The sequence below is a fragment of the Cheilinus undulatus genome, linkage group 8 (genome assembly GCF_018320785.1).
Source record: "Cheilinus undulatus linkage group 8, ASM1832078v1, whole genome shotgun sequence".
In the NCBI taxonomy this organism is placed as follows: domain Eukaryota; kingdom Metazoa; phylum Chordata; class Actinopteri; order Labriformes; family Labridae; genus Cheilinus; species Cheilinus undulatus.
In genome coordinates this window covers 17,458,973-17,477,954 of record NC_054872.1, presented here as the reverse complement: position 1 = coordinate 17,477,954, position 18,982 = coordinate 17,458,973, and the positions used below count along the sequence as shown (strand labels likewise).

At 39.9% G+C, this 18,982-nt stretch overlaps 1 protein-coding gene across 1 annotated transcript in view; it reads right to left on the bottom strand.

Annotated features, from left to right (window-relative positions):
• Nucleotides 1-18,982, bottom strand: part of LOC121513694 (eukaryotic translation initiation factor 3 subunit H) — a 126,616-nt gene that overhangs the window by 54,019 nt on the left and 53,615 nt on the right. The window lies entirely within an intron of this gene.

The following is an 18,982-nucleotide window of genomic DNA, read 5'->3' as shown; positions in this document are numbered from 1 at the left end:
AAGGCTTCATCTCTTGTTATCAAGGAGCGGAGATTTCAGAAAACAAACTCCGATAAGGGATCACCAGTCACCCTTTCATTCCTTATGTCAGTAATATATCCTGGTAGAAGGGGAAAAGCGTGATAGATACACAGGCAGGCTTCAGCAACTGCAGAGAAAGCTAGATGCATTGCGAGGAGAGCCATTTCATTACACTCGACACATCCTGAGGACGCACAGCCAGAAATATAAACAACCTGCCTCGTCGGCTGTAAGTAACAACCGAGGCAAGCGAGCAAAACAGCATCTCCATGCAGGCTGGCTGGAAGAGGTTGATAAATCAGGGTGTTATTGGGCAGCTGTGGCCCCCTAGACCCTGGCCTGTGTAGCGCATCCCACTCCTGCTGGGGCTGTTAACAGGAACAAACTGCAAAGGAAAAGACGATGCTGGGAAGGAGATGTGAAGAAAAACAGTAGACATATGAGGAGGGGGAAAGATGGAAGAAAGTGAATGTGTGAAAAAAAAAACTGGGATGGGAGATAGTCAAGGAAAACATGATGTCATTTTCCCACAAAAGGGGACATTTGTCTTTTGGCTCCTTCCTAAAGTCCTGAATTGGATCCCTGGTTGTGCTGTTATGTAAAGTGGGGTGACTTTGGTCAAAATATATTAATGTTTCACTTGGTCACTTCTAGGCGTTTGACCTGACTCAGTTATATCACACTCGCAAAGAGGCTCTGGACTGTGTTTAGGGATCAAGCAAAGAGGGAGTTTTCAGTCATGCAAAGAATACTTTCCAGTTTCTATCCATATATTCATACAGCTTTTAGCAAACCTCCCACATTCTCAATTCTCCCTCACAGTCGTGCATACAGCTGCCTCTGCTACTCCTCGCAGAAAACAAATGACACTGTTCAGCCCACAAGAAGCGCCTCTTCCTCAAGACGATAAAGTCTCAATGAATTGTAAAAACATCTGGATGAGAAAGACAGGCAGGGACGCCCCATTCAGCACCCGTCCTGTACCAATCTTGCCTTTTTTATCTTTCCTTTTATTCAGTGATTGGCGTGGTCAGTGAGACAATAGCAAGCAGAGAAAATAGATAGAGAATACAGACAGGACGAGATGGGAAAGAAGAGGCATCGAGGAAGCACGGGGTAAAGGGAGATTACAGACAGTGTAGCAGTTCTGTGATGAACCACAGGAGAAGGAGGAGGGGAGGATGTCAGTGGTGTCAGGTGCTCTGTTACTTAAGCAAAGTGACAAACTCATCGGAGATATACATGTTTCATTGAGGAAAATAAGCTGGTAGGGGGGAGCAGGTGGGAAAGTTTCAGGTGTCTTCTTTGTAATCCTGAGTCCACAATGATGAATGAGAAGGTGAGAATTAAAAAATTATCGTAACAGGAGTAACAGAGAGGGAAAAGGAGAGAATATAACTATTGAAAGAGACTGGAGAAAGCAGCTCAGCCCAGGGGCAGGGCAGCAGCAGACCAAAAGATACATAGAGTGCTCAATGGAGAGGGATGGCAGCCTGCCACCCAAACACTGTATTCACACTTCTATGCCAATCAGTATGTGCAGTTACCTCTTCAGCACTACTGATGCGTATACGTGCACCAACACCCCTTCATTAGCAGGGAAATTGTGCACGAAGTGATCTGTCTCCAGAGTGGACTCTGAAGGCCGGACGATTGACAACAGAGGCAGGAAAACCAATCAGCTCAGTCCTGTCTCATCCAGTTGTCAACTCGCTGTGCAGTTCTTTATCACCTTCAAATGTGAACAAATTCTCAATGTGCAATGTATTTTGTTTAAAGAAACAAAAACAATCAATCACTAGCAAAATAGATGAAGATTTTCTCCTGCCTGTAAACTTCAGTTTAACTCTCCTTCCCTTCTGTTAATCTAGTAAATGAAATTATGAATTTATATTCCCTGACACTGCCAACTCCCTGACTACTGCAGGATTCATTCTAATAAATAGTTTCACAAACATTTGAGAGTCTTTGATTTGAGCTGATTGCTTTCTTTATGCTCTGTTATCAAGTTTCCAACATTATACCTACACGCTGTATTAAAAAGTGCATTGAGCAAACATTTGTGGTCAGTACCATTAAAGACAGCTTGTAATCATAATCATACATATGATATTTGCTCCCAGAGTTACAGCCATAATTAATGCTTGAAATGTGCTTAACATATGACTTGGTGTGTGTAATAATGAATATAAAACGGAAGTGACTATAAAAAGCAATATGATGCATTTATAACTAGAAAAGCACTCTGGACTGTGATCCGGGTCACTCCCAAAATCTAATCAGTTATTCCTTATGCCATTTCCTGAAAATTTCATCAAAATCCATCCACAACTTTTTGAGTTATGTTGCTAACAAACTAAAAAACAAACCCTCCTGATCACATAACCTCCTTGGTGGAGGTAATTAGTGCAGGATGGGATTAGGTTAGATTAGAGAGAAGTTATTTTGTAGGTATGTTCATTATTGGGTTTTTGAAGATATCCAATATGCAAATACTCGCATATTTATTTTAGCTTATTGCACCACCAATATATAAACTTAGCTCAGACCTAATACTAAAAGTCCTTAAAAGTTACCTGAAAGTACCTTAAAGTCTGAGCGATGAGGATGAACAAAGATAAAGACACCAGCTGACATGGGTCTTTTTGTCCTGCCTAAAACTCCATAAACTTATTCATACATAAGGACAAAATCTGCAGAAGATATTCCATTGTAGATAATGACATAAAATTTCCTATCTGCCAATAGCATCATTAGTTAGCTCAGTGTTTTTTACGCATGGATGATACTTTAGTGGGCCAACCCCAGTATATTTAAAGCCACTGAGGTAATTTTTTCTATCACTTTTCATGTTTTTTTTCATGTTTTAATCTATAAATAATTAACATTCACCCACAAGAGAAATATCAATCCATACAAACAGTGCATTCAGACAGTATACAAACCCCCTTCATTTATTAAAACGTTGTTATGTTGCAGCCTGACACAGCTATTGTTTACATTTCTTTGTCTCTCCATGATCTACACTCAGCACCCAATTATGACAAAGTGAAAACTAGGGTTGTCCTGATCAGCACTTTTATCTGCCCATACCGAGTCCCAAGCCGATATTCACATTTAGATTACAGTTTCAAATGTTTTTGTTTACAAAAATAACTTAAGTGAACAAAATTACTACTAGATGTCTCAAACTTATTCCATTTAACTTAGTACAGCCAACATTGTTGTAAAAACAAAATCACATTTCTACTTAAAATGGCGTATTGGCTCTGTTTCAGTTTAATAAACCGCCAATAAATAAATAAAGTTGCATATTAACTTGACTGTATTAGTCACAACAAAAACTGAAGTCAAAACAGTTCAACTTGAATAGGATCAAAACATATGAATCTTACAGATTCAAAACAAGAATCCCTATTAAAATGTAGCAGCTTTATCTGAGATATAAACCAAAACACTATCATTGCAATAAAACCCAAATATCAAATACAAGGCACTCTTGTTATTACAGTGCAATTTCTGAAGTGCAACTGGAGCTGCCACATCATGTTTTCCTTCCTCACTTTTATTTCTTTACCCACTATTACTTTAAAATAAAGTGTAGCTTCTTGTTTAGGAACATCTTCGATGGCCTGCTTTACATGCTCTGCTGTGTGAGACCTACGAAACCGGCGTGCATGTAATACTGCATGCTTTCACTCAAAGGTGGAGGACTATTCAGTGAGACTCAGCAGTGACATGGGGCAAACATCAGAGCTCTAAGCGTCTGTAGTGAAGCTCACGGCGGCGAAGTTGCTTTTTAAAATCTCTAGTTTGCGGTCACATAGTTTGTTGTACAGTTCCGGTAAGGCAGTGTCAGTAATGTAACGTCAGGACGGCAGGGCATAGCATGGGTCTAGAAGCTCAAGAAGACGACAAAAACCCAAATTCTCCACTACGGAGATGGGCTGGTTGTCCAAAGCCAGGAATTCGACCACTTTTTCTGTTATGTTTTCTGCTTTATTGCTCTCTCGAGGGTACTTGTCTGTTCTCTTAAAATCCAGAAGTTGTTACTTCGGTGAAGCTGTCTGTTGCTATAGTGAAGTCAACGTATTCCGCTTTATGTTTAGTTTGGAGACGACAGATCAAATTTGTAGTGTTAACTGCTGCTACCACCTCTTGAAACCGTCGTATTACAGATGCTGCAAGTGTCAACTGGACTGGTTTCACTCTTGAGGTTTTTCCACAGCGCTGACATGTTAAACACAGAAACGCTAATGTTGCTACTGCTGCTTTGTTGTGTTACTGATGCATTCACTGCCTGTCGTAAATTGTACTCCGTTTACAACTGCTGGCGTAAATTAGCAGCTGGGCTGACAGGATCAAATTGCTGATCTCCAATCAATTAAGTATATCAGTGCTTATACCGGATACATATGATGGTAATCGAGACATCCCTGGTGAAAAATAATTTTAGATTTTTTTTGCAAATTTATGAATCCGAAAAAAACTGAAATATCACATTGACATAAGCATTCAGACCCTTTGGAAAAACACCTGAAATCAACCTCAGTTTCCTCCCATTTCTCTCAATCGTTGCTGAGATGTTTCAACACTTTGACTGGAGTCCACCTGTGTGGAATTAAACTGATTAGGCATGACTTGTAAAGGCAAAAATCTTTTAATAGAAGGCCTCACAACTGACGGTGCATATCGGAGCACGGATCTGAAGAAGGCAGAGTGGCTGGACGGAAGCCTTTCCTCAGTGCAAAACACATGAAAGCCCACTTGGAGTTTGCAAAAAACTCCACATGAAAAGCCAAGGTCTGTGCCTTGCAACAATCCTGTCTCTGAGCTCTGCAGGCAGTTTCTAGCACCCCATAGCTTTGTTTTCGCTCCAATATTGTCAGCTGCGAGGCCTTCAACAGAGAGGTGTGTGCATTTCCAAAACATGTCCACTCAATTTAATTTACCATAGGAGGACTGTGTCTCAAACATCTCATCAATTAACAGAGTTAATCATTGGCAAAAGCAGATGTTAAAATTTCAGCCGATATATTGGCATGTATGACAGTGCCTCACCTTATAAGGATGATGGCTGTGCATTCTTACAAAGAACCAACAGACCTCCACAGTGGTATGTTTTTCTACATTCATCCTTGTTTCTTAAACTTTTAAGAGTGCTCTAAGGACTAAAGTTTTTGTTCTGAACTACAGCTCACTATTGTTTTGCACTTGAGAAGAACGTGTTGTGTGTTATTTCAAGCACTTTATTAGGAGTGTCTCAGGGAACCACTCTGCAAACCTGTTGTTTAATTAGGAGAATTAATTTTAATTTGAAAGTATAAGCTCCTTAAAGAGGGTGCACACTTTTATTTTATGCACCACAGAGCTCCCCGTCTGTCAGCTGGGTGGTACAGTGCTGTATGCAGTTCTCAAAAAGGCACATGAAGCTTGTTTTTACCATTTAATTTTTATTTTGCAAATTTTGTACATTATAGAAAGAATTTCTTTGTGTTTCATCAGACAAAGTCCATCATTTATGGTGGAATCAAATGTTTTCCTCGCCTTTCTCAATAACTTTTTTCTAATAAACCTCATCATGGGTGACTTTTCATCTTCTTATGTTAGAGTACACACAATCCCAGGATCAGCTTTCATTAAAGCAAATGGGGATTGTTAATCTGTTTCTGTTGAGTCTCAGTTCAACTGAATTAGGTAAATTATGCAGAGGCTTCACACAGGCTTACTCAAGTGGTATAACCTTAACAAGGAACCAATTAAAGGTCTTGTACTTCCTGATTTGACATTATAATGCAAAGTTGTTACAAGAAAAAACTGAAAGCATCGTCACTCTGTCCTCAAGAGGAGAAAACAACTTCTGAAAGGCTGCTTTGTTAAATGTACAAGACTTCGGCCACTAAAGAATCATTTAGTCTGAGCTAGCCTTTAGACTGATAATCCAACCAGGACTGGAGGCCCAAGTTGACTGTAAGGGTGTACTCACACTAGGCCATTCATACTGTGCCTGGGCCTGTTTCAGCCTAAAGTCTGGTACGTTTGGCCAGTGTGAGTGCAATTGTTCCGTGCTTCAGCGCGGCACGCTTTGTGGCCCCGGCACGGATGGGCGAGGTGGGCCAAGGCACGGCACGGATGCAAATGAAGGAGCACAAGCGCGGGAATGTGACGTAGCATGAAGTAACAACAAGAGAAGAACACGCCTCAGAGAGCCCACCATGCAGCAGCTGCATCCTAGAGACGGCAGGATCCCAGTCCAGCCCACATTTCTGACGAGTTTCAAGCAAAGTCAGGCTTCAATGACTGAGAGAAGATTTTTGGTTTGTGAAATAAAGCTTCTTCCCTTGTTTTAGTCACAAACAGCTGCTCACAGGATAACAGACACCTTTCATCCTCCGTGCGTAAAGGAGACTCTGCCAAATATGCGACAAGTGTGTGCCGGGGTTAACTACACGGCTGATTTAAACCCTCTTATTAAAAAATTATAATGCCCAACTATCATCCACTGAAATAACTTACCTCTAATTCTATTTCATGTCACCAAGAAGTGAAAACTGTGATCTTGATCGCTGACGTTTTAACGGAGCATCATTGATAAATCCTGAGGCGTTTTCACCTCCAGCTCTCATCAGATGGTTAAACTTGCTCTCGTCACGGTAAAAAAAAAAAAAAAAAAAAAAAAAAACTTTAAACTGAACATCTAATCCTGCTCTGGACACACGAGAGCTTGTTTGGTGCATCAGGCATCCAGGGTTACGCTGAGAAAAGGCACAGTTCGTGGCACATAAAAGAATGCCAAGGGGATTAAGATAGTATAAGGACACGCAGAGGAATGACTGTAGGGGCTCATATGAGTTAAAAAGTCCGGGTTTCATTCAGCAGAAGTGTTTGGAACTCTGAGCAGGCTCCAGATTATATGCTGTGAGCAATAACTCTCCACTATGAACCACTTTTTCTCTCTCTCTCTCTCTCTCTCTCTCTCTCTCTCTCAGGGCTCTGCATAGGTTGATTCCAGGTCAGGGGAAATAATTCTGGTGTCAGATCAGATATCGTATAAATCTGTTGCTATTTTACAGCCTAAACAACAACACTTATATATATCGAGTCATTAACATGTATAAATTCATCATGTGGACGCTTTGTGTGATGTTGTCGCCGCGATGTATCCGTGCCCAGGCCTGGATGCGTTGAGCAGTGTGAGTGAAGGTTATCAAATAACCTCTGAAGGCCTGAAAAATTTCCATGCAAGTACAATTTCCACAAAGGCTGGACATTTCAGCGTTTCTTTTCTGAACTGGCAGGTCAACTGAGCCTCCCAACAGCTATAGAGTGACCATGAGCCCAGCAAGCAAACACACCAAGAGATTTATTTGGCAGGAATAGAAGATCCTTCTGCACAAACAGCAACATGTAGCTCTTCACAAAAATTTCTAATTTGATATGGAAACAAAAAGTGGAGCCAAACGCTAGAGCAAATGCTGGAGGTTCTTATGAATCACAAATAACTGTATTTGGATGACTCTGTTTCCAACTGGGAATCTGTGGAAGGTTTATGCTTTACTGAAACAATGTCCTTAAGTGTGAAGCTGAAGCAAACAAAGAACTGGCTGAATATCAACATTATCTACCTAAATGTGCACATTTTCATATTAAATATTACATTTGGCATTTCCTTTTAAATCAAAAGTGCTAAAGCATTATATTACAGTGAGACTGTATGAATAAAGTCAAGCATTTCTGTGTTTAAGTTTGTATTTGAATTATCACAACCAAATGAAAGGATATGTGGAAAAATAAACAGTCCTTTACTTAATCAGCGTTTAAAAAAGACAGACAAGGGCCTGAATGTCTTACAAAGTTATTAACAAGACTAACTCAACCTCCACTGGCAACCGAAGCATGCAAGCAGATTTACAAACACAGTACATGCTGTACCCTGGTCAGCAGGAAGTATACAGAGGACTGAGGTAGACAACAAACTGAGGTACAGCCTGATAGCTTAACTCTGATTCAGACGGCAGAGAGAGAGAGAGACAGAGAGACAGAGAGAACAGGCCAGTGGCAGACCAGCCAGCTCATCCTCCACGGATCCAATCCAGAGCACAGAGCCTTGGAAATGCCGCAGGATCACTACCTTGTTTGTTCATGAACCAAGAACTACAGCTGCAGAACAAATAACAAAACAAACTTTGGGACCTTCTGACTAAGGTGGGAATGTGGGTACCCCAGAGAATGGTAGAGTGCAGAATCACAATAGGGTAGGAAAGGCAAAGATAGGTGTAAAAGGTCAACTAAAAAATATATGTAAGAAATAGTGATACTGCATTACTCTCACAGTAACGACTGACCTATGTGAATAAAGGCATAAAATTCAGAAAATTAAAACATCATTAAAAATCTCTACACTTACGGTGCCGGTAGTTGAGTGGTTAAGGCGCACGGCATATACGCAGGCGACCCGGGTTCGAATCCGGCCCGTGGCACTATTTCCTGCATGTCTCTCCCCGCTCTCCTCCCTGTTTCCGACTCTATCCACTGTCCTATCTAATAAAGGCCAAAAATAAATCTTAAAAAAAAAAAAAAAAATCTCTACAATTATGAGCAATTTAAAGAGAGGTGGATATTTCTTAAAAAATAACAAGTCATTTGACTCATGCTGAGTTGAGTGTTGGCTGTGCTCCTTCTTGTACACTCTAAAAACTAAATAATTCTACTCAGATACACTGAGTTGAAATACTTTAGTTTACTTGTTTTAAATAAATAAAGTATTCAGAACTAGTAACCTTTAAAAAGGCAGTCTAAAGTTTGTTAAAGTCCTTTTGTTTTTTTTCAGATGTGATTTTTCAGAACCCTAACCTGAAAAAAAAGTTCGGTACATAAACCTTACACACTGAGTCCGTTGTGTTTTATTTGTATCCACAGCAAAAGTTCGTAGAGTCTGGCAAATTGTTTCGTAATGTGGTGTAAATAAGCAGTGAGGATGAGCTTGTGGCTTTGTCACTCCTCTAAAAACCACTCTGGATCCATTCTGACAGAGAGCTTCATCATATTTGCTAAAAGGTGCCACCTCTTTATTTCTTTGCAGGAAAAACCCTGCTTATCTAGCTGAAAAAGGGCCCAATTTTTCTCAGATCAAATACAGGTGTTGATGTGCACTGACACGCTTCATTTCATGAGGTAGGACTTGGGGGTTAGGTACCTGAACCTGACAGATATCAGTCCTTTTTTCTTCTCTCTAAATTTTCTCACTAGCTACCCTGGATCAAAGCCCTGTAAGACAGGAGCTCACATCATGAATTCCTCGGGGGGGGGGGGGGTAAAAAATAGTTACCAGTAGGGGTCTAATGGTACGGACCTCAGTTTTGAAGTCACGGGTCGGTATGTTTTCGGTACGGTAATAAAAAAAAAACAAATGACTTTTTAAAAATTCAATTATATTAAAATGATTAGGCTGAAAACATTACATATAAATTAATAATAATGCTGCAACCTCCTCCTCAAGGTCTTCAATAAATAAAAAAAAATTAAATAAATAAATGTTTGAATGACTAGGTTATTTTAATTGATAAATTGACATATTTACACTCATTCTTTAAACACTAAAATTTCTCTGCCAACTTGAACACATCATCATACAACTAAGTTAGCTTGTTAAGTATGCTAATTGCTTCTATTCTGCCGATTTCAACACGGACTTCAGCACTGAAGAACTTTTTTAATCAATGGGACTTACTACAAAGTTGGGGGGAACTTTTCACAGCCCATCTTGTCGGATAAAGAGGATAGAGCTAGGGCTGGGCAATTAAGGCAAAAATCAAAATCACGATTAATTGGACTTTTTACCTCAATTATGGTTAATAAACGATTATTCCACCCCCAACCTCAGACTCTGTTTGGTCTGTAAATATTTGTATAATCTTAAAATGAATAACTGAGAGGAACATGCAGAGATCAAAAATTCATGGTTATTTATTAAGACAACTGAAATCAAAATACACAGCTGAAATTAAACTATCTGACTGCCTATAATGTAACTACAGAGCTAGTAGTTTGTTTTTAAGGGGATGGTGCATTAGTAGAGAGCGATATTACAAGGGAAAATAATTGAAATAATTGACATGGCAGGTTTTTGTCGGTTATAGGCTCTAGATGTCGGTTTTGATTATTTTTTGATTAATCATTCAGCTCTAGATAGAGCCGTGTGAAATCTGAGGATAACTTTACCTATGACACAGCTGCAGACATGATGGACTCCCCTCTCTCCCTTCTCCGAGGCTGACGGTTGAAGGTATGCTTTTAGAATTAATTTGAATCACAAATCCAGAGCACCATTGTTATAATATCTTAAATCATGGGACACTCATAACCGGCTGGTGAGACTTTTTGTTGTTTCCGCTCGTTACAGTGATGTTCTTGTATATATGGTACCTTTTAAAATGCTTTCATTGATCTGCTGGACGGCGTGCTGTCAGCGACACACCTGCTGAATAATGTCAGCGCTAGTGTTGTTGTTTTTGTCCACTGTTGTATTTTACTAGGAAACAAAGTGTTCCTAAACAGGACACTTTTATCTGGGAATATTCAGGCTGTTGCTGTCGTTTGCTGTGGTTGCCAGGACAGTGTGTTAATGAGTTGTTCTCTGTTTTTCTGTCTGAGTATGAGCTTTGCTCCACATGTATCAGTTCGGTACACGTTTGTACTGTATCGGGAGGTCCGTAACAGATCGGTACCAATACACATAATTTTACACCATTAGTTACCAGTACAGAAGTAACTAGCAGCATGTCTCTAGCAGAAGGAAAGATAAACAGATTCAAAACTGAGCTAGGGAAGAAGCTTTTTTAAGCGGTGAAGGGATTTGGGCAGAGAAAAGAGGAAGAAAGAATCAGATTATAGGAGCAACGGATGATGAGGGTCTCAGCACGGTCCATCACCTGAAGAAGAGGAAGTCGAATCCAAGAGTAAGCACAACTTTGTCTAGGAGGAGGAAACTGCTGAAACAGTTACAGCACATGCAGCAGGAGAAAGCCCGGAGAGCAGTTGAAGCTCCAGCTGCAGCACAACAGAAGAAGAAACAGGTGTCCTCCACCGCTCCATCCAAGACAAAAAGAAGAGGGGTTCAGCCCGAGGACATAAAAATGGACAATAAGTGAAGAGATGACAGATCCAGAGGTTTAAACTGAGGACTGAGATCAGGTTCATGTTTGAACTGAAGTCTAAAATACTGATGGATCTGTTTCTCTGATCAAACACGTTTTATCAGAGGAATGTTCATCTGCCTGCATCTGACCAGGTGTGTTAAAGATGCGGCATGGGTGGATAGATCTGGAGACACAGAGGTAGTGGGAAACGCGTACTACGAGCGAAGTAAAAAAAATACAAGTTGAGTGAAAAATTTACATCAAAACTTAAATTCATCATGTCATAATGAGCAGTTCAGCAGTCAGAACACTGACTCTAACATTTTTTTGATGCGGCCAAACTCAGGAGTCAGTAAGCTATGTTTTTCTCACGTGGCTCTGACAAAGGACATGCATTTTTTTGTATGTGTAAAAGTTTGAAAAATAAATAAATCTAGTCATACCAAAATTAGGTACAACTGTAGCACATTTCTCTATGCTTGATTAAAAACAAATGCTCTGAAGTTTCTTGTTTCACGTCAACCTCATGCACTGATTTGAATCTCGGAAGGCACCAAAAAAGCTTATGACTGTAGCTTTTGCAAAAATAGAGCACAGTGTTAAAAAAAGTTACCAGTATAATGAGTCTCAGTGTTTCATGAATTTTTGGGATGTTCTTGCGCCCAATTGTTGCATGGCAGGGACAGTTGGTAATATTGTGCGGACATTTAAAGCAGCATTAGTCAGAAACAGCCAATTTAACAATGTCATCAAGGTGTGGAGGCTGAAACATGCATCACTGTTTGCTTTTCCACACTGCTGCCTTTCCTATTAATCAATCTGGGTCCCGAGGCAGAGAAAAAGTCAGCCCGTAGCACGCCTTGATTGTGTGTGCGCGTTGATTGTGTGCAAGACAGCGACAAAATGAATGTGTATTTAAAGGAGTGAAACCACAGGGAAGAGAGAAAATGGAGATGGAGGAAACGGGGCATAATTTAGAGTGAAAGTACCAAATGTTGGAGAGCAGAAATATGTTTGTGAACAGGTGTGTGTTTTCCAAGATGGTGTGTGCTTAAGTGTTGGGAAATGCTAGTGAACGATGTGTAAAGCCCAAGGATGCCATGTTCTGCAGCAGGGGAGTGGATGTGAGTGCGCATGTATGGGAGAGTCAGGGTATTTATCAGCTAGGAGCTGAACTCATCACCTTGGGCAGTAACGTTGAGAACGAAAATCAACAAGGCACTCCCAGCATGTGCGTGTGCATGTGTGTGTGAGAGTCTCTGCAATGAACCAGACAGACAGTCCATACTCTAATACTCAATGACACAAGAGGTGAACTGCATCAGACCTTGCATGCTGCTGCAGGCCACAACATCTAAGCGCAGGCAGCAGGGTGTGTGCTGGTGTGAGGGAAATGCACGTGAGTGTGTCCCTGCATGTGTGGATGCACGTATCTGTGTGTCACAGCAAATTCTAATCATCGCCCTGACAGGCTGACGGGTCTTGCCTGGAAAGTCTGCAGAGGTTTAACACATTCACAAGCACACAAATACACACAACCACTGGGCAAAGTTTATTCCCACTTATGTCAAGTCAAGCAGATAAATAATAGATTAAAATGATGTTAAATGTCTGTGACTTGTTGCTCAGTTTGGTAAGGAGAGACCTCTAAAACATTTATAAAGTGGTTATCAGGGTCACTAAGATTATTATCATAAAATAACTAAATTTTTAAGGTTGTCAAGGTTCAACAATCAAAAACAGTTTAAGATGCCAGTTCTTGGTGCACATAGCCCTGGAGTAGTAAAATATTCATTCCAACTTCTCAGTGGCCCAAATATAAGTCATGATTAGCTTTTTTTATCCTTTTTCCTTTAAAGTACCCTTTAAAAATGTGAAAAATCTCAAGCCACCCCAGTTAGAATGTATTAGTAAAAAAAAAAAGGACCATTCTACATCCCCCTCATTTTAACAGAGTGGTTGTATGGACACGTGGGCACAAACCTACACTAGGAAATGGAGTTGACCTTAAACTTACTTTGGGATGAAGTCTTTCTTAGGAAGTTGTGGAAAACTCGCTAACTAGTTTTTTACTCCACCTACACCTGCCAAACTGAAAAAACGCTGCAGGATTCTTGCACAGTGTGTACTCATGTAAGCCTTCTAATAAGCTGACCTAAACAAAGATGCTATTTATGAGACAATTTTGATTATACACAACAAGATTGCTATGTATATGAACACTCCTGGTCATTTTTGGGTGAATTAAATGGATTTTAAAGGCATCCCTGATGCCAAATGGCAGATTTAGATAGCTAGTGTGGCTGGTTTGTGTTTTTTTTTTTTTTTTATTTCTTTGTCTTCAGTCTCACAAACTCTGACCTTGTGCTGGTCAATCAAGTTTCAATTTCAATTACTATTTTGGAGAGACACCTGGCTGCACACATTAGAAATCCATAAACTCATGCACACTTAGACATCTGTAATCTTTTCTTTTTTGACGATGTACAAGTGGCGATCCTAGCACCATAGAGGGATTATTGTTATCATTAAAAGGCTCTGGGTGATCCTACGAGGCATTATGCCGGCTATCATATTTGGATATAAGTGTCTTTATTATTAGGGGTGTAATGATCCATCGATGTATACTGATGCATAGATTGGTTAATTAATTATCCTATCAGATGGATAGAAAGCCAAATCACTGATATGCAACTTCATGGGTATGCTTATTAAAATCCCCCCACCCCCCATGTTCTTAACAAGATAGTGGCAAACAGCCCTTTCTGACAAGAAGCGCCCCATATGCAGGGAATACTACTACTGGACTACTGCAGGACAGCTCTCACCTTATTTTACCGCCTTCATCTGCATTTTTTCCCATACACACAACTGCTCTATGAGATCAGGTTAAGGTTTTGGTTCCCGGCCTGGGGTCGAGGCCCCCCTAGGGGGATGCAAGGCTCTGTCTGTTCTGAGGTTGTTAAAATTAGATTTGTACATAACACTTTGAATCATGATTTAACACTTATAAATAATTCATACAACCAAATTCGATTAATAACATTTGTGTTTAGGGCTTCTTGCCCCACCTGGAGCTTGAACGTTCTGTGTTGGGCCGGTTGACAAAAGCAATGCTGCTGCAACTAAGGGCTGTGTGGAAGGATATGTAACTGATCCTTTCATTAAGACACAAGTATTTTGTGTTTATTTCAAATACTGCCAGATGCACTGATGCTCTACGTTCACTGTGTTTGTTTACATTAACAGGATTTGAGCACTAGCAAGCAGCAGCACAGCAGGCTCAGTAAGTAAACACCATTTTTTCAGACAGATCTCGATGGAGTCTCTGCTTATCACAGTGTCTACAATCAGTTCAGAATGAAGAACAGTTTATTTGGAATTAATACATTTGTTTTACCTTTTTGTACCAGGCCAATGATGTAAAAAAACATTTTGAACTCACTAACAATAGTGTGATGTCCATGACATCCTGGTTAGCATTGTCAGCTGAGTGCTTCCAGCTTGTTGCTGTTGGGTCTCGTCCACATGTAGGCAGATGTCTTTAAAACCGGAGGATCCCACAAGGTCAACAGTAGTTTGTTGGAAGACATTTCAAAAGCTGCTTTTACAATAACCTAAAATGCTGTTTGCATGTGTACGGAAGGTCAAAATGATCAGAAAACCTCTGTTTTCCAAAATAGCTGCCTTCGTGTTGACATGCCTTAGTACAGCTCCCTAGTCATAGTAGTTTCACACAACTGGGCCCAGTATGTGGAGGTTATTTAAGATCCTGCAGTCACACTCATTCTCCCAGTGACCTAGCTTCCAATCAGGTATACCACATTTTTGTTTGGTTATGTTAGATGAGATTGAGCTTTTGTTAGATTGAAATCTAACACCATTTACACACAGATTGTCCCCACTCATACAGACCACATAAAACTGACTTCAGTCAATGTAAATATCTAATTTGATCGTATTTAGTGTAATTCAGTTTAATTCGACTTCATAGAGTTGTCTGATTTGGTTATTTAATTCAGTCTAATTTGGTCTGATTTGGCAAATAAAGACTTATCTAAAAGTCTGACATATGTTGTTGTGACCACCTGAACCAGGTCATAACCAAAGGTTGAATAAAACTCCACCACACCAGATAGTTCTATAATTTCTAGATAAATTGCAGCTGAACCACAACCTAGTTTATGCATCAAGATAATGAAGGAGATCCACCATCTCACTGTCCATGCATATAAAAAATCTTTACTCTTAACCTTGAAAAAGTGGAATGATGAGCTTTAGATAGACATGCTGAAGGAAAGACTGGATTTCGAGCAATGGTTGAAGGAAAAAAAAACTCTTAAAAGCTTAGTTTCAGAACAAAAACTAAAGCTGTGATCGAACTGCAGTCTGAAGACAAGAAGTTCAGCCTGTTCAGCCTGATGAAAGTCAAACCACTTGTTTTCATTCTTTTCCACTCTCACATAAAATACTTTTTTAAAATCCTCTCCACTCAACTCTGAAAAAGAAAAAAGTAATTTGAATGACTTATATGGCTTCAAGTTTTGCTGGCTGCTCTAAGTGACTAATTCTCCAGATTCTTCCATCAGTGGCAGAGAAGCCAACTCATCTTGCTGTTTCATAAATACTTCAGAAGCAAGACAAAAACAAAACAAATGTTTAAAAAGCATTACGATTTAAAGACACCTTATTGAAGCTGTGTTTGGCTGAGTGCAGAAGGCTGTAATCTCACATCTTTTCTGTTTTTTTTAATCCCGCTCTCTAAGTCAGAGCACTAACCCTTAGTTAACACTCTTGACCCATTCACACAGCCCTGCACTCTTTTCTGACTTATTTCTTTACACAAACTCGGAGCTGTTTTGTAACGTTTAAACTGAGAGTGTAAGCTTCTGTTACATCCTTTGAAGCAGTCTATAAATATGGTTGGCCTGACTTTACCCTGAACAAAACTAAACACTACATGTGTTATTGTCTACTCTGAAGAAGAAAGTGAATTTCAATGTTTAAAGGCCTTGAGAGTTGTTGCCTGTTCTGTCTTGTTGTTGCGTTGCTGCGTTCCTGTTTACCCATCATCCTCTAACCTTGCTACTCCTCTTGATTCCCCTGAGAGGTACGTAGAATACCTGATGATATTAATGCCTTTCTCTCCTGCATTGAGTGTGTTTATTACATTACAAATCACTGATGAGCTGCGGAGTTGTCTACTCAGAGGACCTGGTGTTTCAATGATGCCCTGTGCATTTTTAGGTCGATATAATTCATATTTTTGGGGAGATGTAATTCATTGCTCCTCATGGACTGAAATATAATCAAGCTAGAAAATGAAAACAATGTCTGCACAATGAATAGAAAGGGGGAAAGAATTCTCAAGGACACACAGGATCAGAAATCTGCAAATGCATAGAAATACCTCCTCTCTCTGCCCTTATAGTTTCTTTAAATGTATAGTGAAGATGTAAAATATGGCACGTACACCATTACCACCTCATCCACTCTCCCCATGTGACCCAGGTTTAACATGATAAAGGCACTGATAGAAGTGTCTGAAAACCTGATTTCCTCCATGAGCAGACACCGAGGAGAAACCTTCAATGAGTTGTCAGGTTCTGTCCAAGCCTCATTTGTAAGGCTGTGCGTCTTTTGTCCCACCAGCACTATACAATACGCCAATTAGGCCTTGAGCTAACAGACACTGCCCTTGAGCGCGCTCATAAGTGCTACCTACATAAGCCTTGCATTGATTTCTTTTATCTGCTCACTTTTCTCTCTCTCTCTAGAAAAAAATTTGGATTCCAGCAACAGGCACACAAACAAACCCACCTGCAGGTACTTTTATTTGGAAAGCAAAACACAGAGCTGAGTCATCTGTTGATAAAGAGAAGCCAAGATGAAAAAAAAAAGATGAAAAATAACCATGCACATTATCACTCATATTGAGGCTCTATCCCCTAAAAAAGTGTGAGGGAATAAAATTAACAGCAAATAGAGGCACTCAGAGGCGGCATTATTGAGGCCAGTTAGGTCCAACCATCTGTAACAAATATTTAAGGAGTAGCTCAGTTAATCTAAAACAGAATGAAAGAATAAAACAAGATTAGGTCTAAAATGAAAAACATAGCTTGCAATAATTGCAATATCAGGTATGTCAGCCAGCATTTACATCACATCATTGTCTAATAGTGTCGGCTAAAAATATGGGCTAAATGTTTGAGGATGGTGCTCAGGTGGGTATAGGTCCACACGTAGACGAATTCAGGAGTGCACGCCAAAGTCTTTGTCGTATAGGCATTTCATCCGCACAGAAATGGTGCTTTGGGAGGCCGTAAATGCTACTTTTTGAAACCAGGTCCCAGAGTGAACAAATCTGTAAACGCTAACCGTCTCGTCTCCGTGTGGACAGCCAGGGGCGTAGCTCAGGATTTTGCACCCCCGGAAAAAAATATTACAAAGCCAGCCCCCCCCCTTAAATGGCTAGCCAAGAAACAAATGTTTCATCATTTTTTACAAATATACAAGCATTTTAACATATATTTGAAGCATAATTTCCCCATTTATGAGCAATATATTTTTACTATGGTTAAACTGAATTTACTTGCATTATTTCATAGCCGCTGGACTATACCATTCGGACACGTTTAAGGGAGGAGCAGAGGCCCCCCCAGTATTTATTTTACTCTGATGCAAATTTCAGTCTGTTGACCGATTCATTTTTTCACTTTGATTCAATAATGAATCAAATTACTAAGAAAAAATAGATAAAAACACACTTTTCATTACACGCTCCTCAAGGGCTCCTGTCAAGTGTGGGCCCAGCTAATCAGCCCCCCCCCCCCCGTGCTATGCCCCTGTGGACAGCCAATCGTATCTTTCTCGATAACACAGCACTGTGTGCGTGCTGCTGAAGCTACTGAGCTTATTATGGCTTTATCAGCAAAATCTGATGCTCCTTTACAACCACTGACAACAGCACGCACCAGATGTTCTTAAATTCACTGCGGAGAACAACCAGGAGGACAACCAGGAGAAAGTTTTGGGCAGTTTTCTGTGGCAGTGTTACAGCGCCGCTTACAGGCTTGGCAATATACTACAGCGTTTTCAATCGTTTTCAGTGGTTCCGTGCTTTCGCAGAAAATTTACTGAAACGATCCTGTGTTTACGAAAAGCTTTTTCAAACGAAACGGAAATATATTGTTTTTGTATCCGTGTGGAAAAGGCCATAGAGACGGTTTAAATGGAAAGGAAAAAATGGAAAATATTTTCTTTTTTCAGTAAAACTGGTAGTTTATGGTTGCGTGCATGTAGCTGGCTTAAAGTAGCAGATAAAAGGTTAAGAAGTTCAGATAATAATAGTAGGAGAAAAAGCTTAAACTGTTTGCCGAAAAAGTGGTTTCATGTCAGATTGATACTATGAAACATTTACTAATGTTAGTTAGTGATGTTAGTGAATTGATATTTAAATTGGCCAAAAGTGAATGGATATACAGCAGAAAAATCTTTCTTTCACTATTTTTCCAAGTTGTAGTATGATTGCATACTAGATCACAACAATCTTAAACATTAAGAGCTCAACAGATAGAGAAAAAGGACATTTATTATTATCCATTTGTTACAGTTTCTCAATATGGTCTCTAAAAAATAAGTTTAAACTTACTGGTGTTGATAAAAGTGTGCTTGAGTCTGTCACGCAGGACTGAGAGGATGCACTGAATTCAAAAGTTGGAGGAGGTGCTGTAGATACGCCTGTATGTCATCATGACCACAAGGTTAATGAGGTCTACCACTTAACATCACTGTGACAAACACGGAAGGAAGAAATAGAGAGG